The sequence below is a fragment of the Oxyura jamaicensis genome, chromosome 1 (assembly GCF_011077185.1).
Source record: "Oxyura jamaicensis isolate SHBP4307 breed ruddy duck chromosome 1, BPBGC_Ojam_1.0, whole genome shotgun sequence".
NCBI lineage: Eukaryota > Metazoa > Chordata > Aves > Anseriformes > Anatidae > Oxyura > Oxyura jamaicensis.
The window spans coordinates 194,686,095-194,709,919 of record NC_048893.1 but is presented as its reverse complement, the minus strand read 5'-3'; the positions used below and the strand labels follow the sequence as shown (position 1 = coordinate 194,709,919).

Here is a 23,825-nt window from a genome sequence, read left to right as displayed (position 1 = left end):
TTATGAAAAACAGACGACATTACAAATGCTGTGGATCTCGTCTGAACATAAGCAGTTGAAAATATTTTTATTCTATTTGTGTTGTAGTCTCTGTGCTGCAGCTGTGCACAGATGACAGTCAAAACCTTGTGTCCAGAAACATTAAACTTGAGTGTCAGAAGTCAAGAGGGCACCTACTCAAATTTCTAGAAATGTTAAGAACTCACATATCCTACAGTGTTAATAGCAGTTGAATGAACTTGGGCAACATTGTTTAGGCAGTTGAACATGATTTTCAATTTTAAGCTCCGGCATTTAAAAATATTAGCCTATTTTATTGAGTAGCATGGACTTCAGATAAATGGGTTCCTTTCGAAGCAATGGGAGTTGGTCTAAGTGCTTCAGCCTTGTTTTGAAAATCTTGGGATTCAACATTTATTGAACTGAAAGGCGTTGTTAAGGAACAAGCCTCCAGGAGGATAAATTAGTGTGTGTTGTTCATTAATAAGTTAACCTAAGTTATTACCCTGTGTCTAGACTACTAAGGGTGATACTGCCGAGTTATGGCCCCTCTTCAGTAAAATATGGATCATGTTTTGAGATGAGTGGGAGTTGTACTCGATATTCCACATTAAGTGTACTTAGTTTCTTTCTAGAATTGAAATCAAGTTAGTGAAAAAAAAGCACCACAAGAAAACAGAGCTTTAAAAGTTGAATATCTTTGTCTTTCACTCTTTCATGAGTATTTTGAAGAGCCAACCTTGTCACCTGTGCTGTCTCACAAAGCCATTCCAGAAGATATTTCATAATCCAGTAGCTCAAAATACTCTTTTAGATTCTTTTTGTATGTTTTTCCCAGATGTTTGATGCATCTTAAGTCATCTTGAAACCAACTTGAAGAACACTTGGGTGCACAACTGGGCCAGGGATGCATGGAGAGCTGGATTTGGGGGTTCAGGAATTACCCCATTCTTGTTGTGCTGTTGTAACTTGAGTGCTGAATTTGACCTGCTGTGTCAAACAGGGCAAAACATTAATAGCCTGCTATTGAACTGGTGGCAACTTAAACACTGCTGAATGATGAATCAGCTATCTAGCTGTAGAAAAGAGCTCAAGTCACATACTGAATTAATTTACAAAGAGATAGCTGTTTATTTACTTTCAGTGCAGTTAATTTGTCACTTTTAAACTGACCGACTCTATTGGCTTATACACTGTCTCTCACAAAATTTGTGAAGGTAAGCAGGAGCGTGAAGTACAACAAATCAATATTTTTGGCTGCTGCCTTAATGAAAAGAAGACTGCAGTATCCATTATAATCATTAGGATATAAACTGGGCCAAATTCATCCTGATGTGTGAGCAGGCTGGTCTCCAAGCAAGTCTGTGCTTTCAGCATATTTCTGCTCGGGTGCATTATTTTTGTTCTTACGCAATATTCCATCTTAATGGTGTCAGCCCGTGTGCTGAGTGAGCTGTGCCTGTGTTCCATGGGGCACGTCTGTACTGAGGAGAGGAAAAGGGTGTGAAAATACCTGAGGAGGAGCTGACCTGCGTGGTGGATGCTCACTGTACCACACTGCCACGTGCTTCTTGACATAGTGGCTTTGTTCTCATTCCTTTACAGGTACATAAATATGCTTGCAGGTGCATCCACAGGGCTTGAGCTGGCTGCTGGTGCAGGTGCCACAACAGGTAGCTCTGCATTCAGGTCTGAGCAGTGGTTGTGGCCAGCAGGCTTGGGAGTCTCTTCATATTGGCCAAGGTGGATCTCTCTGCAGAGGGTGTATGTGCAAATCCTGATGCTGTTGCTGTTTTTGATAAGAGATGAGCCATGGGGTTGGCCTGGGGATTTCCTTCCTGCAGTGTGTCCCTTTGTTTCATGTCATGGAGGACCACTTTTGAGTATTGACGTTGCATGGCAGCATTCACTGTTAAGTGCTCCAGTTCATAGACGGTGGTAACCAGGAGCATAGTGAGTGTTTGCTAGCTGGAAGTATTTGATGAAGTGGAATTTTACATGTGTTTGGCCCCACAGCCTCTTGAATCGCTTCTCACTTTGTTTCTCTGGGTTTACTTTAACTTCTCGTACCAGGAGCTGAAGCCAGTGCAAATCTCTAAATCAATAGAAAATCTCCTACTATAGAAAGCAGCAGTTCCAGACCTCCTCCAACTCCATCCCTAGTTTCACACTAGCACCTTAGACATCAGACTAGATGTTTCTTGGGTTTACAACATAATTCATGATTCTTGGCTTAAAAACAGCGCCCCCGCCCCCCCCCCCCCAAAAAAAAAAAAAAAGAAAAAGGACAAAAAAATAACTGGTTTAAGACTTTTCTAAAAGGAAAAAAGTGTTTTTGTTTTTTTTTTAATTGAGAACTCTGTTGATGCCTGCCTCAATGGACATTCAGTTTGTCATGATCCTAGGCGTGCAGTTCAAACTCATTGATTTTCTTTCTTCATTGGTCTGTTTATTGACTGTTGGTATAAATGTCACAAGCTTGCCATTTAAGAACGCCGCACTGAGGGATGTAATGTGATTTTGCCATTTATGGATTCTCTCTTTCCTTCTGTCTTCCATTCAGAACCACTTTTCTTTACATGTCTCCCCTTCTCTGAACTCCTCAGATGTAATCTACATGATGAAATGTGCTCGTGTACAGTCAGAGGTAGTCACTGCAGGATTTCCTTATAATTGTCAGAGAAAAACAGTTGACGAAGAAATTATTCATATTACTCTGTAGTAAATAAAATAAAATAAAATTAGATTAGTCATGCTCTGAAAATGCACTGGACAGGAGCATCCCACTCTCTTTTCCATCTACAGAAAGACTATTAAACTCTGATGCTTTGATCTCACTTGCTGAAATGGGTGGCAAGCTTCCCCGTACGCAGCTCATGGGCTGTGGAGAAAGAAGCTCAAGCCATTTCTTCATCTCTAGTACCCCTCCTCACCTGCTGTATTTCTCCACGCTCCTCACTGGTCTGCTAATTGCAGGTCTTTAGAAAATAATCGTGTAAACCCCCTCTTTATTTCTAGAGTAGTAATACAAAATAAGCAGTTAAAGATTTTCATGGGATAGCAGCATGCTCTGAGTTTTCATCCTAACAAGAGCATAAACAGATACAACTAGTCTTCTGGAAGTGGTCTCTGTCAGAATTCCCTTACTAACTTCTTAAAATCCTGGATTTTCTCCACTCTGGTATGTACACCGTCTCAGTACTGATACCACAGCAAAGTGGTGTATTTTTGCTGTCTCAGGAGCTTGTGGTGACTCCAGCAAATGCACATGGCCATATGATACCACCTACCTTGGGTGACTAATTGCCATCCAGCTGTACTGCTGTGCTGGCTGCAACAGGAACTTTGACAACTAGTGAGATCTCCTGAGTTCTTGAAAGGTTGACTTAGATGAGATCAGTTCTAGCCTAAATGCTGACGTCTTCCTTCTCATTTTTCCATGATTTGTGGTTTAGCTAAACAGCAGTGTTTTTGACTCCAGCTCCACTTTTCAGTCTGGCATGTGTTTCTACTCTTTGCGCAGTTGATGTAACAGCCTGGCACTAGAAGTGTTTCTATATTTACCCCGACTTACCCGTGGATGTACTGCTAATAGAAGGGGAATGAACCGAGTTCTGGAGGAGCAGAGACTAGACACGCTCAGCATCTGCTGCTGCAGACACTTCTGCAGGCTTGATAGGAGTTGGTGTGACGGTGCCCCAGGATGCAAAGAATGACTAACCCCACTGCATAGGCGGGAAAGCTGAAGCAATCAGTCTTGCAGCTTCTCAGGAAAGCATCAAAACATCTCAAGTTGCACTGAAATAGAATATGGAGACACAATAGTGCTGTTAACAAAACGCTTACAGGATCTTTGATGTTCTTGCAAAGCCCAGAAGCATTGAGTTAACACTTTCAAAACTTACTAGCCTTCTTTTCAGCGGTTATTCTGGAGTTGGAGTCCCCTGATTCTTGTTGAGACTTTGAATTTTGGCATTAGATGGCACAAATTTCCACCCCTTCAGAGCCCCTCTAATAAGAACGCAAGCCGGAGATGACCCTGATAACGTGTTATCTTTGTGTGTTTTCAGCCCTGAACAATTAAAATGAATAAGCCAAGCCTGTCTTTCACAGCACTGAAATCTTAAAGGCCATGTTAAATGGAGGTAGATTTCAAATTATTACAAAGTCCATGGATTGATTTACGGTGCCAAGTACAGCGGTCTGATGTTCTGTTTCGAGACCTTTTAAGGTGCCTCAGGAGTGACTGAAATTCCTGACAGACTGTTGCTGAGAGTCCCAAAAGAAGCCAGTTGGTGTTGGAAAACCCTAATAATGGCTTCAAATGACTAATAATGGAAACAAGAAACACCAGAAGATGTAGTTTATAATAAAACAGACCTGCTCGCACCGTTAAAACCGTCTGGCAGAAGGGAATAAATTTATTTCTTCAGACTCCTTGCATCTTGTTGCTGTCTTCTAAAATAGTTTTTGGTTATTGTGTATGCAAGTTGAAGGATACTTTCATTTATTACAATTTTTAGTGGTCTGATAAATATTTATGTGGGACCATTACTAACATTTCCTTGAAACAACATCAAGTAAAAATGAAAATGCTTTGTGATACATGCTTTTTTTGATGTGTTTTTTTTTTTTTTTTTCTTCCCCCTGCTTGTTTAATTTTATGAAAATATGTAAGAGCTAGTGGATAAATCTGTGAAGACTCACCATAGACTTGAATCCACTGCAGGGTTTTGAGGTGTGTTACAGACGTTGTTCATGTTCTTGGTGAGAGTAGACAAATTTCATTGCCCAGAGCAAGTAGTTCTGAGCCATTTAACTAGCCTAGGCTTCCAAAAAAAAGTTTTCAGAGTAACCTCAGGCCAGACACCAGAGCAGTGCCAGTGGTGTTGGTGGGCACTGCCTAGGGAAGGATGCATCCCTGGAGGATGCTCGCAGGGGTCACCCAGGACCGGAGCTGCCGGCGCTCAGCCTGGCCACGATGGCTCTCCTATGTGGTTCCCTCCAGGGAGGAGCGTGCCAGATGGATCACGCAGCTCAGCTCTGGCCAAACTCTGATCTGTCACCCTCTATCTGTGTCAGGCATGAATAAAGCATTCCTGGGAACAGCTATTTTGGAGTCTGCCGTAACGTGTTATCATTACTCTGTGTTATCTCTGGCAGCTTTTAATAGGGCAATCTTTCCTTCATTTATGATCTCCAATTTTGGGAAAGTAATTGTTCGCATTTTTCTTTTTTCTTTAAAATTAGTTGCGGTGGAGAAACAAGTCTTTTTTTGATAAATTCTGTGTCCATATATTTATAATTTGTAGCTGTAAATTAGTAAAGAAACAAAGCCTGTCTTGGTTTCACTGAAATGAATTTGTTTAAGATTTTATTTAATAACACGAACCCTAAAACAATGCATCAGCTTATGAAAATATTTACTTTAAAGAGTCCTTAATATAATTCTGACATATTTTGAAAGTTTCCTAAGTGAGGCCAGCCATGCAGAATTGTTCCATTCAAGCTGTTCAACTCTCTTGGCTTTGTACTGCATAAAACAGCTCATGATGTACAATCGTTATGGTTAGCTGTTATTTGCGTCTTGTCCATTCTTTGGAAAATGTTTAGAGAACCTCCTTTATTATTCAGGAGGCTCCTGATGATAGGACATCTCTTTTCAATCTCTGGGTAATTTATTTAATAAAGTAATATGCCATTTGTATTTCCTTCTAGCTATCACCTTTATCATTCTTGAGATTTATTTTCAAGAATATTTTACATTGCTGTGTTTTGTTATTCTGTCCCTTAGCATTTTAGTCCAGAAGTGACCCCTGCATTATCCCGTGCATCACAGTCCATTAAATCACACTCAGATGCTCCTGCATCAAGCTCGTACCCAAGAGTCAGCCATGGGACCAAGCCATGCAGTAGCCAGTTAGACTGGGGGAAAATTTACTTCCAGCATTTGCCATTCAGTGTGAATGTCTGAGCACCAGCTTTATCCCGGGATCACCTCAGACCACGTTCTACCTTCCCTTACGAGCGGTAGTTGAGCAGTTCAGCTGAACAACTGGGGGTAAATATCCATTTTAGCTCTTCCAAGGCACCAGCGGAAGCCCATAGGTATGGGAAGTGATGTTGTTATTGCAAAACTGCAAGTTTACGACCATGTTGAGGGCAATGCAAGCAGTCCAGTCCTCCTGGAATGTGCTAAGGAGAAGGAACATGGAAGCAGTGTGTAAGATGGAACCACTTTGCTGCACTGCCTGATCCTTTCCTGAAACAGGATTCTCTAGTGGCCAGAAATACTGAGGATGTATCCTCCAACCTGACCCTTGCAGTGAGTTATGTGACTTTTTAGGGAACAATAAAACTGGGCAGAGTTGGTCAGGAATTTTTGGGACTAGTTTGGAGCACAGACAGGTGGTGACGCTGGAGCAATTACAAGTCCATATATCTCTCACTCTACTTAAGTACATGTGCAGGCTCCAGGATTTAACTTGGAAGCTGGCTTAAGGCATGCTATATACAAAGCTGTTCTCTGTTCAAGGACCATAAGTGATGGCGAATTGGGCACTTCCTTGGAAAGCTCTTCCAAATTTTTCATTGATCTCATTGCTTAAAAATTGTGTCATATTTCAAGGCTGAGCTTGGCTAATTTCATCATTCAAGTCTTGGAACTTCTTAGGTCTTTGTCAGCAAGGTAAAAAAAACAACAATAACAACAACAAAACACTCGTTCTACTATCAGATATTTTTCTGTTTGTACATACAGGCTTACCTGAAAATAAGGTGAAAATAGATGTTCAGAGATGAGCTTCAATAGCTCATGGAACAGATTCTTTTAATCTGTAGTCTGCTGTTTAATGTAAACATCTTTATTACATTTTATACACTTATGGTGTCTTATTAGCATTGAAGTGTTGCCAGTAAGAAATAACTGAGAGAAAGCCAAACTCTGTGCATGTGGGTGGGGAGTTTTCACCGCAGTTGGTTTGCATTAGGCATTTGAGCCAATGCATTTTTGTGTTTCTCAAACTTGACTTGTCCATTGGCATTGACCCCATCATTTTGTCCACACCTAATAAGAAAATTGCCAGGCATGTTCACGTGCAGTTAGCAGATTGTCACATCTTTTTCTTTTTCTGTGGCTGTGACACTTCTACAGGCTCCATACCCCCGGTGTTTTGCAGAGAACAGGGCAGGAGCTTGGTGTGACAGCTGCATGGTCTGCAAGGTGCAGCTCCTGGTCAGCCCCGGAGCTACCCTTCCAGGCATGTGGCCAGGTGACGTGGAGGTTAAGCCACATAACATGAGGTGGTGTTCATCTCACGGGGCTTTGCTCATCTGCTTAAATATCTAACTTAGCTTGGACATGAACACGTAGCTCAGCTAAGGCGAGGTGAGCCCTGACAAGGTGGTGAAAGCCGAGGGAGTTAGGCTGGGCATGTCCTTGGTGGGTGCCCTCGGCTTGAACAAGCCCCTCTGTGCTGAACTGTGGGAGTGGGAAGTGTGTGCAGATCCAGGGCTGTGCTAGTTAATGTGGTGCTTTTACCCAGCCGGGCAGCTGAGCTCCACCACAACCGCTCTGTCACTCATCTCCTCAAAGGGGGTGGGGGGTGTGGAAATATGATGAAAAGGGCTAAAGGACTGAGATAAGGACAGGGAGATCACTCAACTAGTAACATCACGGGCAAAACTCAGCGTAGGGAGATTAATGAAATTTATTACCTATTACTAACAAGCTAGAGCAGTGAGAAACTAAAAGCAAACTAAACCAACCTTCCCTCCATCCACCCTTTCACTTCTTCCCCTCAGCAGTGCACAGGGGAACAGGGAATGGGGGCTGCAGCCAGTCCCTGGCACTTCGTTTCCGCTGCTCCTTCAGGGTCCCTCTCTGCCCCTGCTCTCCGTGGGGTCCCTCCCACGGGATGCCGTCCTTCCCCAGCTGAGCCTGCGGGGGCTGCCCACAGGCTGCAGCTCTTCAGGAACTGCTCCCACACGGCTCCGTCCCACGGGGTCCATCCCCCAGGAGCAAACTGCTCCAGCACGGGTCCCCCACAGGCGGCAGCTCCTCCCAGACCCCTGCTCCTGCGTGGGCTCCTCTCCACGGGCTGCAGCTCCGGCCCGGGGCCTGCTCCTGCGGGGGCTCTCCATGGGCCGCAGCCTCCTCCAGGCCACATCCACCTGCTCCCCCGGGGGCTCCTCCACGGGCTGCAGCGTGGAGATCTGCTCCATGGGGGACCCATGGGCTGCAGGGGGACAGCCTGCTCCACCAGGGGCCTCTCCACGGGCCGCAGGGGAACTTGTGCTGCGTGCCTGGAGCACCTCCTGCCCTCCTGCTGCACTGCCCTTGGGGGCTGCAGGGCTGCTTCTCTCTCAGCTCTCACCCCTCTCTCCCAGCTGCTGTAGCACAACAGGAGTATTTTTTTTCCCCTTCCTTCAATCTGCTCTCCCAGAGGCCCAACCAGCATCTCTTATTGTTCAGCTCTGGCCAGCAGCAGGTCCCTTTTGGAGCTGTCTGGAGCTGTCTCTGATCTGACATGGGACAGACATAAACCCAATACAGTTCCCCCTGTGCTTCCCTCACTGTTCCACTCTTCAGAATGGAAAGAAAGTGACCATTGGGCCAGAGTTCTGCAGCAGCCTCCAGCACATCCCCTGTCCACATGACTGGGAGCACAGGGACAAGCTGCAGAGCTCACCTGCCCCCCTGTTCAGCCACAGGTAGTGTTTGCTCCCGGGTGTCTGTACCGTGATCTAAAGGTAGCAGCCAAACATTGCCACAGCCAGCTATGTCTCAGCTTTGCTTTTTGCTTTTGCTTTGCTTTTCCCTCCTGGTTACAGGTGATGACCAGAAGTCCTCCTCACAGGAGAGTTGCCCTGGAGTTTCTTCTCTTGGAAAATGCTTTTCAGTTACTTCGATGGTATTTTCATTGATAGTTGAGCAAAATGTTCTCATTTTATGGGTACAATTGACAGTTCCCTGAAATGACAGACTTGAGATATATGCAACTCCAAGGTAAAGATCTGCAGAGATCTGCATCTGCACTGAGCTGGGTGGCTGCTTTTTCCAGATAAAATACTAGTTTTGAGTTACCAACCTGAGCTTCCTGTATAGGAGATAACGAGCACAGAGGATGGGGCTCTTCATGCTCACCGTGCCGAGATTGCCGGAGGTGCCTAACGCAAGAGATGGATGCTGAGGAGGAGTTTGCAACAAACAACATGAAGGGCAGGGGTTTGCAGCCGGGACCCTGCAGGGGTCACTCACCCAAAAGAAGCTGGGTGCTGAGCTCAGTGGGGTGGGGAGACACAGGGGTGAACTAACAGGAGTTTTTGCTGGGCTCTGTTAGAGCCAGAAACGCAAACTCTGTCCAGAGTGAAACATGGGTGTCTGTGCCCTGTGTGCCATGTGGCCAACATGGCACACAGGATAATCAGATAATCAGACTAGAGACTGTAAGGAACAACTTTCAACCTAACTGCTCTAAGTTATGTGAGAACTAATTATTAAGCAGTGTTTACCTTGGCCTGAGATTAATCTGAATGTATGTGGTTTAAATAGCCATCTGTTTCCACAATGTGAGGGCTAGGTTGGTCGTTTTTTTTCCACTGTTGAAGTGCTTGTTTTTTCAGTTTTATTGAAATGTACATTAGCAGATTTGTTTCTGACTTGTAGATTGTGCAGCCCATAATGAATGGTATGCCTGTTTATTTGGGGATTTTTCCTCTTATTTCATTTGAAAGTTTTACTGAGAATTCATGTCCTGGAAATGTAACTTCGCACACAGATCATTAAAAATAGTTTTGCTTCTCGCCACTGGTTCAGTTTATAAGGTGAGATTTTGCAAAATGAAAAAACAAATCCTAACTGCGAATCAGTTAAAATTTTAATAACTTTTTTACCCAAAAAGCTTTATTTTTTTTATGAATAACTATGGGATTTAATTAAATTTGCCAGGATACTTCACAGTCCCCAAATACCTTTCATCTAAAGTACACAAATTATTTTTCACATTTTAATGAAGGAAGCTCTTTGATGTGTGATGTGTGTGTAGTTTCCCATTTTAGTGATAGGGTGTGAGAGGTGTAGATAAGTTAATAGTTTGATTTTTTGGGGGGAAGGGGGAAGAAAGAGGGACAACGTAGAAATTCATCAAAAACAGCAGGAACTTCAGGTGTTCAGCATCTCCATTACGAAGCTGTACTTGTCCAGGGTATACGGTGGGATGTATTTTTCTGACTCCAGTGTGTCTCTCCATAGAAGACCACCGCCTTCTGCTCCACAGGATCTTGGAGCTGGTTTTAAGAGGACCAGATTTTATTAGAATCACAGAATCATTAAGGTTGGAAGAGACCTTCAAGGTCATGTGGTATTGTTTCTTCTTGAGATGCTGTGTAAGGAAGAACTGTGTGGTTCTGTGCTACTTCTCATTGGCTATCTTAGTTTTTTTTCTGTTAACCTTGCTTAATTATCATTAGGCAGTAACTCTTAGGTGATAACAGTCCAAGTCAGTTACAGCTTCCTCTGGGACTGTAAGCCTGTATTTTGCACTGGGGGAGAGCACTGGTAGCCACAAGCACCAGCAGCTGGCCCTGGTCAGGAGACAGCAGGGCCCCCCCGGGCTCTCAGAGGTGCCGGCAGCCTCAGGGGCTCTGAGTGAGACCTCAGCCAGGCTTTGGGGCTGGGCTTTGGGGCTGATGCTTCTGGCAGGCACTCAGTGCTGTGAGTGGTTTTGGCATCCTTCCCGGGGCCACGTCCGTGCTGCTCACTTTAACCTTTCCCAGCGGTGGTCAGTTCATCGCTGCTCTTCAGAGACGCCCACCTCATCTTCCCCGTCAAGGAAACCCTTTGTAGATCTGCTGGACAGCAGATTCATCCCATGCAAAATACTGATACAGCTTCCATTAGAAGCCTCACAAGCTTTTAATGTGTTATTTCTCTTCCTGCAGCACCAGGGATGGGGAAACGCGTTCTGTGCCTTTGGTACCTACACTCAGAGCAAATTGATGGTGTGTCCTCATCTCCGTGACGAGCAGTTACACCAGCCATTTGCTAATGAGATCAGGTGCTTTTTACGAGCGTGCGGCTGGCTCCTTTGCATCCTGGTGTGGCTCTGCCCTTAACAAGATATCTTAATTTTAGCAGTGTGTGGTTCAGTGTGGGCAGAAAGCAGCTTCTGAGGTGCACAGCATCCTTCTAGAGAAAGGGAAAATAATCAGAAAGGAAGCATGCGCCCACGGTGACATTTGGAGAGGAAGGAAGAGAACTGGCATTTAGCTGTGCTGTCCAAGGGGTAAATGGCAAAATCTGTTTAATAAATGTGACCTAATGAATTTTGGACTGCTGATTCTGGAGTTTGTGTCCGTCCCCCCCACCATTTATTGTCAAAAGCATTGCTGCTTTCCTCTGAACATGGAAGGCAAGATCTGAATTGCAAATTATGAAGTTTTATTTTGTTGATGCTGGAAGTAAAAAGCCTTCTACTGGTGGAGGTCGCAGGCTGTAGTCACTCCTGAAATGCCAAGTGCTGTACTGTTATATTGTTAAGAGCACAGAAGGGTTTTTGTTGCCTTCATGTAAACACACCAGTGTTGGAAACTTCTTGCATATGTTTCAGCTATTTCATGGGGATTTCCTTTAATTGCTTAGTCTTTCATAATGAACATTAATCTGTCACTGGCAAAGATAAAATCCATCTAATTCTCAGAAAATCTGTTTCTCTTTGTCCATACCCACAAATTAAAACTCCTCTGATACTGGTTAGAAGCTCTGTCTAGACATTGAACGTGGTCAGAATTAACCGTGTGGTCAGAGGGAGGGGAGCTGTGCTGCTTTGCACTGCCAGTTATAATCCAGTCCACCTTGACAAGAGGGTTTAGGCTGTCTTGGAAAGTCCCTGGAGGGATTGGGAACTTCTGCCAGTGGAGCTGTGATCCCCTTCCTCGGGTCAGCTGGATCCAGGAAGATGCTGTCTTCCCCAGTGTGGTCCCTGAAGGCCACATCCAGACAGAGCAAGCAGCTTGTTATGGATTAACTTGAATCGCTGTTGCAGAATCCCATCTTTGCAATAAAATAAGGCTGTGATTCCCAGCTCCCTTCAACCTGGCACGTATCTGTTCAGACCACGATAAAGGCATGATCCTGACTCCTGCTTCCTGCCACCTCCCTGCAGGGCTCTGCTGTTTTGTGAGCCACTTGCTGAGCCCCTTCGAGAAAGCAGAAGACCTCATCTTTTGGAGAGAAAAGTGAGAGGATCAGTTCCCTCATCAAACATATGAGCTGCTGCCTTGTCCAGGCTTTGGCATGGAAGTAGCAGCTGTGACAGAGCAAGAAGGTTGTGTGCTAAAATGGAGATTAGTGTTTTAAGCTGAGTAAGATGGTTGTTTGCGAAGTGGTGTTTATGGTGTGGGCCTCTGAGCCTTGAGCTGGTATCACAAGTAAAGAGCAGTTATCGGATGGGTAAAGCTGCTTACTTTATGTTACGCAGATACAAAATCCCTCTGGCAGCGTGACTAACCTTTTCATGCCTCGCTTTACCTGTCTGTACAATAAGCCTAATGATCATCACATTGTCAAAGGCATTTTTGTGCCAGTTGTGATGCTTGCATGATTAATGGCTTTAAAATGCTATGAATGATTTTGATGGAAACACATATCAAAATGCATTGCAGCGGCCGTGCATAAATTCAGTCACTTGGTATTTGAAGTTGGAGGGTGTTAGAGGAGAAGTCCCTTCAGGATTCACGTCTTTCCCATTCTAATCTCCAAGGAAAACTGTAGCATCTTGGTGACCTATTTAAGCTAGTACATTTATTCCAAATAATTAACTGTAAAAATGTTACATTGACTGCACTGGGCATACCCAACAGCCACAGCCAGGCTGCCCAATCTTTCCTTTCAGCCTTCTGGGGGTGAATGATACCCTGGAACATGGCTTGATGCAATGCACAGTAAAAACAAAATAGAAAATTAATTTCAGTATCAAGTGAGGCAAACCCTTGCTGCTGTTCACTGTCTGTGCCTCTGTTGCTGCTTGGGTGTTACTGGGCAGACAGTATTTTCTGTGATAGGGTAAATTAATTATTGAGGGCTTGGGGTATGGCGAATTAATTATGGGGTGGGATCAGGCTCCACTCCTAATCATAAGGGGAGGTTTCATGATGGGTTCTGTCCCAGACCGTGGGGGACCTGGGGACCCACGTGGCTGCTTGCCACCACCCCAACTGAACACCAGACCCCATGGGATGGAAACCAAGCCCAAAAAGTTCTGCCTCTGCCCCGTGCTGTGCTCTGAAGTGTGCAGCGTGAGTGGAGCAAGGTGGGATGGCTGTGGGTGAAGGCGATGCATGCCGGGAGCTCAGTTTCTCTCTTGATTTACATTAACGAATAGTTTCAGCAGCTACCAGCTAACCTTAGGTGCTGCTTTCTTCTAGTAATTGCCGTGTCAATAAGGAACCCTGCCGTGGTGTCCTTGTTTTAAATACAGCTTAAGGCTCACCAGAGAGGTGACAGGAATTCATCTGAGCAGCTCAGTCCCGTGGCTGGGCTTTGGGCCAGGCGATGCAAAGCAGCACGCAGAAGAAAGGGGAGCTGATTAGTGGTGCCTGCAGCACGGGATGGTTTGGCTTGAAAATGTGCTGAAGGGACAAGTCTAACGGAGTTTCAGGACCTTGCCAAAACGTTTTCTGTGTTATCTGGCACAAAAGACCACATAGAACTACTGTAGAAGTTCTTTTAAGGAAGGATGCTCTGCTATTCCCTTTTGGAGGGGGCTCTGTTTTGATAAGGGTATCAATGTCTGTCACATGGGGAGTGGGGACCAGTGCAGAGATGTCGAGTCTGAGCTCTGTGGTCAGATCGGCAGGCTGCTCCTTTCTTACATGCAATGCTTGCCTGTCTGGTTTTGTTGGAGTTTTTATTTGGTTGTTGGATTTTTGTTTTGTTTTGTTTTGCTTTTTGTTTCATTTCAATTTTTCCTCTCCTGGTCAATCTAAATTTCAAGCTATTCTTCATCAAAACTCTGCTATCTCCAGGTTGCAATGCTTTAACTCCGGAATTATTCCCGCCCCGCCCCCGAGCCCCCCCCAGTTTTTCACTAATTTGGATTTAAAGCACAGGGCTGGACATTTTAAAAAAAGATTTCAGGCATCTGTTGCTTATGTGGTTGGAAATAATCCCATGTCCCAGTGTCACAACCTGGCCTGGCTTTGGGCTATGGCTTGGTAGTGCGGAAAAGGAGTTTTGATTTAATACAAGTGCCTAGGGACAAGGCAAACACAAAGATTATTGATGCTACAGCCTTGGCTGAGTCGCTCGATGTCACTGAAGTTAATTTATTTATTGAATTATGTGTTCTAAAGAGGTGGAAGCCTTGGGATGGAAGACCTTACAAATATTTTAAAGATGTATTAAACTACACCGCAGTAAAATACCTTTCCCTGTCCCTAATCATTCATATATTGTGTGTTTTTTTTTCTGTGAAAATGGCTTTGTGTTTCTAATCAGCCAGTAGTTATATTGCTAATGGTGATAAGCAAAGGCAGCAGGGGTAGGGGATATGCGCTCAGGGTAATGTTTCCTGGTCCTTGTCACCAGCCTCCGTTCGACTTTTTCATTTGTGGTGGTGATGAGTGATGCTGGAGTGTCTCCTGGGCAATGCACTGCCTGGGCAGTGTGATTTATGGACCACTGTTTTTGAGAAGCTGCAATATTCTGCTTCATTCCGAAGAGAGGTTTAAAAACATACAAAAGTTGGGAAAATATTATCTGTCTTTTAAAAACAAGATTCATGAACAGATGTATATATCTACTCTGTCACCATACAGATGGGCAAAAAATGTTTAGTTGTCATGACAGCAAAATGTACAGTATCACAGAAAAAGAAAAAATAGAAAAAAAGGACCGTCTTGCCAGTTGTTATACCACAGTAGCAGCTGCTGAATCTGAGTTTTATTGTCCTGAAACTTCAATTCGAAATCCTCCAGACCATGTTTCTCATCATCAGCAACGTCTGCATCCTGTAACCTCCCTGTGATTTGCCTGTGGAGCTGCTTACCCTGGGAAGCATCAACATTTTCATGTCTAGCTATTTATTTAGATGGCTTCTCTCTTGAATGGGAGCTGGACAGTAAGTAGTGGACTGATAGCTCGGCTCTCATGAAGCAACTCCAAGAGGAGCATTTATATTATGTTGTTAATTTAGTTTTGTGTATCGCTGAATGTGATGGGAATCTGATTTTGTTGTTAGGGTGGAATAGGAATTATTTGGGCTATACGTAAAATTCCTGCTCATTTCACAGATGTAGAGATCTGTCTGCATGTTTAGACCAAAGTGAAACATGCACCATGTCCTTCGTATTATCTTAAATGTTTATTTTTTGCATGATGATATTGCCCATATTTTTAAATCTCACATTTTGCTGTCTTGATTTTAATTTTCACCACTGCAGACAGTGGGAAACTAGACTATAAAACTTCTTAGTGGCCATTAATTTCCCTTTCTACTTTCCCACGCACAATGTGGCTGAGCAGCTTTAGATTACTACACTGCATGGCCATGTTTTAACTCTCCCTTCAAATGCTTGATTACATTTACAAAGAAAGAGTGTAATGTATTTCTATTATTCATTGGAATATTCCACTCTGAAGAAACGCTCCATGAAAGTAAAATGAGACAATTCAGAGGGCTGCGCTGTGGTCCTGGTCAGAAGCTGCTTGGGGTCGGCTGTGCCGTATGTCCCTAGCTCAGGGGCTCAAGCTGTGACACTGCTGGGCCCTGAGGGTGGCCAGGTCTACCCAATATGTGTGTAGAGCACCCCCATAATGTGCATAGGAGCACCCTCAGGGTCTGCAGCCAGCTGGCACGGGGTGCTGCTGCTTTACCTGGGGCACAAGTGCAGGTCTGCTTTGTAGCAACAGGAATTACGATATTTTGTGGACAGAAACATGAATAGTAGCAATTAAGTAATTGTCTATAGTAAACTCGGAGCCACTGTCAAAATTATTTCCTTTGCCATGTCTTGTTGGATTGTTTTAGTCCGGTTATTAAAGTGTTTTCCCCAAAAGAGAAGTAAGAGTTTTATCTTCCACCTCACTTCTTGCTGCTGGTACCAGTTATCTGCTCTGTGGGTTTTCTGTAATATTGTGAATGTTTAGGGTTCATTCCCTCGCTTACTGCAAATGAGGTGTAGCCATTTCCATTTAAATGACTTTTTTTTTTTTTTTTTTTTTTTTTTTCTCTCTTCCCTTAGCAGCATTTCATTTTTGGAATAAATAAGCAGAGTGTCAGGCTCTCTGAAGGTCAAAACTGTTTACAGAGCTCTTCCCTGCTTGGCTCTTGTTTTTTTCAAAAAAAGAAAAAATTAAACTGGGATTTCTGGGATTTTAGGATTAGTTAATGTATTTACCCAGTCTTTAGAAGGTAATTTTCATGGGATAGAGAGATCTTGTTTACAATGTGTATAAAAAGATTAAAAGGAGTTAATTTTATTGTGTAAGAATATTAAGTAATCTCCTTCTGCTGTGAACCTCTCATACCTTCAGCTGTGTTACACTTTCCATTTCTACTTCTTCTTAATCTTCAATTAACTAGAAAGCTTTCTCCCATTTTTTTAATTCTCTTGTTGCCTTCCAAAGCCTTCTGTAGCAAATTCATGCATATGCTGGTACGTGTCCTCTCCACCTGCCTATCTGTCACAGGTTTGCTTATTGTCCCTGCCACCAGCTTGGGGCCGATACAGCTAAGTGCTGCTAACCCAATGAAGCCAGTGGGAGTTAAATCTCTCTCTGAGTGTCTTAGAATGGGATTAGCTTTACCCTTTTCTGAACTCAGCCTTTTATGAATTTAATGTTTCAGTCTCCAAACGAAGGCAAAGTTGTCCTGTCATGTAGACAGAAGGCTGAGGCCCAGGGAGAAGGTGGGAAGAAAGGTTGGCTTGCAATCAGCTTGCGATCACTGAATATTTAAGAGCCTTGCATTGCTATGGTTTAGGCTTTTTAATTCCTTTGTAGATCTAGACCACTACTGCCAACATTCAAATCCAGTGAGCTGGTCCCAGGACTGCCCTGTGCTGCTGGGCCCACCTGCTCCTCAGTTCCCCACTACCATCTTCTTTCTGGCTGAGGAGGAGGAGTGACCGAGCATGGGGCAGAAGTAAAGGCCAGCCTTCAATTTACGTCCCCTGACAAGATGTCCTCTCTGAGGACGATTTCTTTCCCACGTCATCTCCTCCTGCCTTCACAGCTGCTGTTTGTTTCTCCTTTCTTTTGCACGATCCTTAAGTCTTTACTTGTATGTAGGGGCCAGTGCTGTGAGATGAGGATGTCCTCTGCCTTTACTCACAAAACAAGACCAATAAATCTTCTGGTTGAATTGCTGCCAGACCCTTGAATTGTCTCTTCCATTGATCTCTTTCTTGCTTCTCCTAATAACTGCTGGCTTTTCTTCGTAGGAGTGGCAGATGGAGTGGTGGCTTCCCCTGAAAGGGTCTCGCCTTGCACAAACCCAGAGTCTCATCTTTCTTTTGTCAACCTCTGCCTTATTGTGTCACTGCTGTCCTCTATGCAACAAAGGAGCACTGGTGCCACCGAAAGTTAGATTTCCTAAATATTTTTGCTAGGTTTGAAAATCCAGCTGTGTTTCTGTACGGGTGGTGGTAATCCACAAGAATGCCAATGCCCTCCTGCTTTCCTTAGCACCTAATTTTGCACATTCCTGGATCAGAGTTAGTGTCAGAACTTAGTAGGACTCAGTGTTTCAGTGAGCTTAGTCCCCATTTGGCACAGCAGTGGCCGGGATGGGCTTGACCAATGTAAGTGGAGGGGTTCCCCTGATAGCATGGCTCATTCTTCCTAGGTGCTGGCCCTGGTTCCTGCACCATTTCAAGTGCATGGAGTCAGAAGTGTGCTAGGAAGCTAAAAAACTTCATTTTTCTTTTTATTTTCCAATCTGGGTGCACATTACTTGCGAGATCGTTGAGTCTGATCTTAGGGATGCGTGCTCGAGATCACTGCTTTCTTACAAATGGGCATGCGGCATGGAAAGATTCATGGCTGTGAGCGCTCAGTAGTTCACAACCGGTAAATGAGCTAATGATGATACATCTTCCCCTCCCTGCTGCACTCCGAATTTTTATTACAAGGCCAGTGTCATTTGTTTTCATCTCTTGCAAATCCTCCCTACATCCTTCCCCATCCTAATCGTTTCCCCTGAAAAGCATCTACTGCAGTGACCTCCATTTGACTATGAAATGGAAGCGCTGAACAGCAGGGCTGCTATCTGGGAGCTTTTTTAAGTGTTACGGAGTGCAGATCCCCCCTTTCTATCTACATTAGCCTGGAAAGGGCAACACTGGTGTTTATAAGCAGTGGAGAGCCAGGTGTTTGCTTACGTGTGAACTCTTGTCTCAACACCAGTTTAACTTCTTAGAAGTAAATTTAAGGAGACAATTTGAGTGTAACTGTTTGTAAAGTGCAGAGTTCATTATTAGCTTAACGCACCACCCTCCAGGGGAATAGACATCATCTAAGGTTAAAGATGCTAAAATAACGCATTTCCTGGGCTTGGGAGCAGGCTTCTGAGCATTTTCTTTATGAAAATTTTCATTACGGATCCTGGTGTTCTCTGTTTCTGCCTCTACAGTGAGCTCTGCAATAGGACTCTTCTTCAGGGCTGGCATTTGCAGGTGCCAGTGATGTGCACAGCAGGAATAAATCCCTTGTTTTTTTTCAGGTCAAATGCATGGATGTGCATAGCTCCTATTGTCCAAGTACTTGGTAAGACCTGAAGATGGGAGTGCATGCCTCAGTAGAGAGATCTGCTGTATTTTGGAAGGTGACTTGTACAGGGCATGCTCTTATCTAAGGAAATGGATTTCAGCTGAATTGTAAAAAGGACAAATGTGTGTCTGCATTGTGTATTTATTACTTAATGTCAAAAAGTGAATTATAGGTTTGGCAGATCTATGACATAGATGTCCAGAAGAAATTCTGACAACCTAAGCTGAATGAAAGAGGGTTTTGGACTAACATGTCTGCAAAGGAATTAATGTTTTGACTTCCTGCAAGATTTGTTAAAATATATTTTTATTCTGTTTTGGTAGTGGTACATGACTAATATATTGGATAAGTGCATGCGTGGGTGTATAGAAGCCTGCTGACTTTTTTTTTTTTTTTAAATAGAAATAATTCAGTCCCAAATTTTTTGGGGGTACTTGATGAAATCATAAAAATCAGTGATTGAAATTACCTTGACCTTGCAGGTCGTTTTATGCATTTGCTGACCCCTTGCATTATTTCCTCAGACCCCCATATCCTCTGCCCCCAAGTGTGGGGACTTCTTCCATTCACCAAGCAGTATTTTACTAGCAGAGGGATGTGTGACTTTGGGCATGGGATAGAAACCCATGATACATTTACGTGTAAATAATTCTGCTCAATCAGAGTGCAAAGTGCTCCTGCCTTCCCCATCGCAGGAACCCGCCTCCTTCGCTCTTGTCAGCAGCTGTCTTGGGGTGCCTTCATGCCCAGATACCTGTCACTCCTTCCCACAGCATGTACTGGACCTATTCTATTCTATAACTAATGGGGATTTCCTTTTTGCCACTCAGGTCCCCCTTCCTTAGCCTCATCATTACCTCAGTGACGTCCAGGTGTCTGGCGTGGTGACAAATCAACCCTTTCATGCGTCACTAGTTCGGAGAGCTGAAGCTTAAACCTGACGTGTCCCTAGGCTCTCCCAAAGTGCATGTTTTTAGCTGTAGTTCATGTGTTTTATTAATAATTATATTTTTAGCACATTAGAGCTCCCCCCTGCCTTTTCCTTTTCCCCTTGGCTTCATACCTAATTAGTCATTCCCTAAATAAATACCATGGTGCCTCCCAAATTACTTGTGCCATGAGAGAATGCAGTTCTCTGTCTCCTGAATACAATCTGTTTCTTGCTGTATCGGAATGATGGATTTGTCTCAGGGATAAATTTACTGGGAACATTTTTCATAACTGTTTAGCTTGGGGCAAGTTTATGTTTTGAATCAAATCTCACATTTTTGGAGGTTTCTCGTATTTTTTGGAGTCAACCACTGTCTCATTCCTTGAGGAGGGACTGGGTTTCTTAATGTTTCTCCTCCTGGTCTTCTTGGTCCTCTGAGGGCACCATTCTCCCTGGTGGAGCTATCTATTTCTTATATTTCAGCAACATTGTGTTATTTGGTAGCTTCTAGAACCTTCTGGTTAACTACCAATTCCTAAATTGGAACAATGACATATTTTTGTCCTTTATGTGTCTCATATTTTGCACATGTGTGTTTAATGCCTAGTGTTGATCTCTGGATTTAGCTGGAAGGAAATCTACACCATGAGATAAAGGTAATCAAATGATGAAGCTGTAGTCACACTCTGAACTCCTAATTTAATGGAAAAATCACCCGAATGATAAAGTGTGTAATTATGTTGATTTTCATGACACTTGTGTCACAAATGGATTCTTCCTTGTGTACAGATGACATCAATTAATACCTGTTACAGCTTTCTGGTAAGTCACAGATTTGGCAATGCTTTTCCATTAAGTGGGCATTAATTCTTGCTAAATTACAAAGGGAGTCTTCCTGTATTACTTAACCCATCCACGCAAATACCTGGGGAGATCCTTCTCTGTCCTGGTGCTAGTACAGGTTGTACCACAGAAAATTCCTTTTAATGCAAATGTGTCTTCCTGAGGAATAAGTCTTTTGAGCTTAAAAAAAAAAAAAAAAAAAAAAAAAAAAAAAAAGTTCAACTAATTCAACTAATTTAATTTTCCATTTATATGGAAATACAGATTTATATGGAATATGTACATTTATAACGCTCATTTCTGTGTTGTTGAAAGAAGATGTCTGTGAAGACTGCAGTTCTCTAACTATACCCCAAAAGTTTGGCACAGCAGCAGAGCTATGTAGTTCCCAGGGCTAATCAGAGCACTCAGCAATAATGTGCAGAATAAATGGGGTAGTACTGCTTGGTTTCCATGCGCACTCCTATCTGCCTTCTCTATTGAAAAGGTGTGGCAGGTGGATAATGTGAGGCTGAAACTGGAGTGAGCTCCCCGACAAATATTTTCTGGGCCATTTCTTGGCAAATTCTTATCACAGATAAATTAAACTTTGCAGTGTATGGTTAAGAGGTAAGAACCACATGACAGAAACCAAGTCCAGCTGAGAGGGGGAGGAGAGGAAGGAACTGTTTTTCTCATGTCTTCTCAGTCTTAGATGAACATTTTTCCCCTTAACATATTTTACCCCTTTCAAAGAAGTTACTCTTTCTGTATTATGAAATGCATATAGAGTATGTAAGAGTATATAATATAAATATACATCTTACGTATGTATAAATAAATACATGTAAATTACATAGCAATACTTTCTTCCGGTTCTTAATAAACCTCACTAGGAGATGCTTCTTTTTTTTCACCTCAGTGTCATGTTTTGAACTTAACTCTTTCCTCTGCTATGGGATTCTTCTTTGATATTTCATGAATTCCGGCTAAAATTTGTTGGCTGAATTATAAGCGTGGTTCTTATTTCTGCAGAAATGCTAATAAAGGATGGCATGCCATATTTGGGACTTTTATTGAATTTAATTAATAACAAAGTGAGTTAATCAGGTAACATTCACCTTGAACTTTTACTTTAAAGGGAGATAATTTCTCATCTCTTGCATTTTTGTATTAGGTGGAAAATTTCAAAGTACATTCTGGCAGCTACATTTGAATATCTTTGTAGAGTCTAGTTAAATATTCTGTTTGTAAGCGCTGCGGCTTAGTGATCTAATGAGCACAATACCAGTCTCTTGCCACATTACATCTCTGTGATTCTTTACAGTCAGCAAATGCATCTGGACTCATTCAGCATGTAGAGCCGTTGTCAGTTGGTGTTATTTAAAATGATAGGAGATAATAATAAAAAAGACTTAAGTGCCACCAAATTACCATTTTTAAGTTCCAGTCCTTGCATTTTGTACTCTGAAGAAACCCTTCATTTTAGGGCATTCAGTAGAAAATTAGATCAGTGCTGTAAAATAATGACAGTATTTCACAGCTATGTGCTAGTTTATATTGTAGGGTAGTGCATATGCAAAAGTACTCATTTTTTTCCTTAATGGAATAACTGAATGTGGATTTTATTGGAGTTTTGCCAGCTTCGGACGATTTTCTGTATGAACTATTAGGACAAAAGAAACTCCTTAAATATGTATTCGGAACATGGTGTTATGGATGTAATTCATAAAGCTACAGGAATGTTTTCAAGAAGAAAAAGTAAGGCTGTATAAAATTGCATTATAAATCTCAGGCTGGGGATGGGAGGAGGGGGAGGAAGATGTCAGAAGCATAAAGAAATTACCCTGGTCTTCAGGGAGAGAAATGTTAATCCAACACTGAGTGTCTTTGAAAACTTCATCCTTTAGTATTCATGTACTTGTGACTGTGCCTGGAATACCGCACACTGAAAGTGCACAAAAAGAGTGTGATTAAGGTGGCAAAGTCAAAAAACTTGGGAGTTGGGGAAGTGCCTGTGCAAATCTGATTTGTTCTCTCTGGGTTTACATTATCAAGCACTCGATAATTATAAGATCATTCTTAGTGGTACTGGTATTTTTGCATGATCTTGCTCATTCAAAGCACAGCTTATTGGAGATTGCTCATTACTTTTTTTTTTTTTTTTTTTTTTTTTCCCTTTCAATTACTGGGGCTCGGTTTACCTTTTTCTAACATTCTTGATGATAAATTACTTTATACCTACTGGGCTTCCTTTGGTGCTCTTCACTCCTTATTGTGTCTCAATTTCTTTTCATCAGAACCCTAATTTGTTGTGGAAATTGTGGTTAGGATTCAGTCCCAGGTTCAGACTTGTAGGTGTAGCCATGTAGGCTTGGCATCAATAGTTCCTGAGTATGAACCTGTTTGATCAGCTGAACCCACTTGAACTGCCCTGAGAAGTTCATTTAATAAGCCCCAGTACAGCCTACCTGGTCTTCTGTTCTAACTGTGGAGGAGTATCCGTCCGTGCACAATTTCTGTCGGTCCCTTGAACATGTCTCAGATATGCTGGAGAATCTTAAATGGCACTAAATGCCAGTGTAGAGGGAACTGATTTAAGTATGAGACATTCAGTGAGTATGAGGGGCATGTAGGTGTCTGGCTCACGTGTGAATACCTACATTTAGAAATGTGAGTCTAGACCTGGACTCCATCCTTAATGTTATTATCACATTGCTGATGGGAGCAGAGGCCCAATGAGTTGAAGACAGAACATATGCAGCAATTTTAAGGTCTGATTTTTCAGAAAATATATCAATCTGTATTTCAAAGGACATCATAAAATTGCAAAAACTTTGAGACTAGAAAGTTCTCCATCCCATACTCTTGCTCCATGCCTCTTCAGAATTGGTTTAGTGCTTGACCACTCTTACTGCTGTCAGCTTTCACTTACCTCTAACAGGAATTTCTTCTGCTGCAACTTTTCAGTCTTGCCTCTCTGTGCTCTCTCTTTTCTACAGTCCCTCTTTAGGTGGGGAAAGACTGCAATGAGAGTCCCCACTGTTACACTTAACCTTTCCTTTCCAAGCTACACAAACCCAGGTCCCTTAGCTTCTTGTTTTACATCATATGCTTTGCTCCCTAGAAGTCTTACTGGGTGCACAAAAATTTGTCCTAATCTCCTTGCATTGAAGAGTCTAAAACTGGACATGCTATTCAGATGTGGCCTCACTTCCCTCACTCTTCTGGCTTACCCAAAGCAGCTGAGTATCTGATCAGCCATGCAGTGATGACTGCTTGGGCACAGCTCAGTTCATGCTC

At 43.0% G+C, this 23,825-nt stretch overlaps 1 protein-coding gene across 11 annotated transcripts in view; it reads left to right on the top strand.

Moving 5' to 3' along the window:
• Window positions 1-23,825, top strand: part of FAT3 (FAT atypical cadherin 3) — a 417,502-nt gene that overhangs the window by 94,821 nt on the left and 298,856 nt on the right. The window lies entirely within an intron of this gene.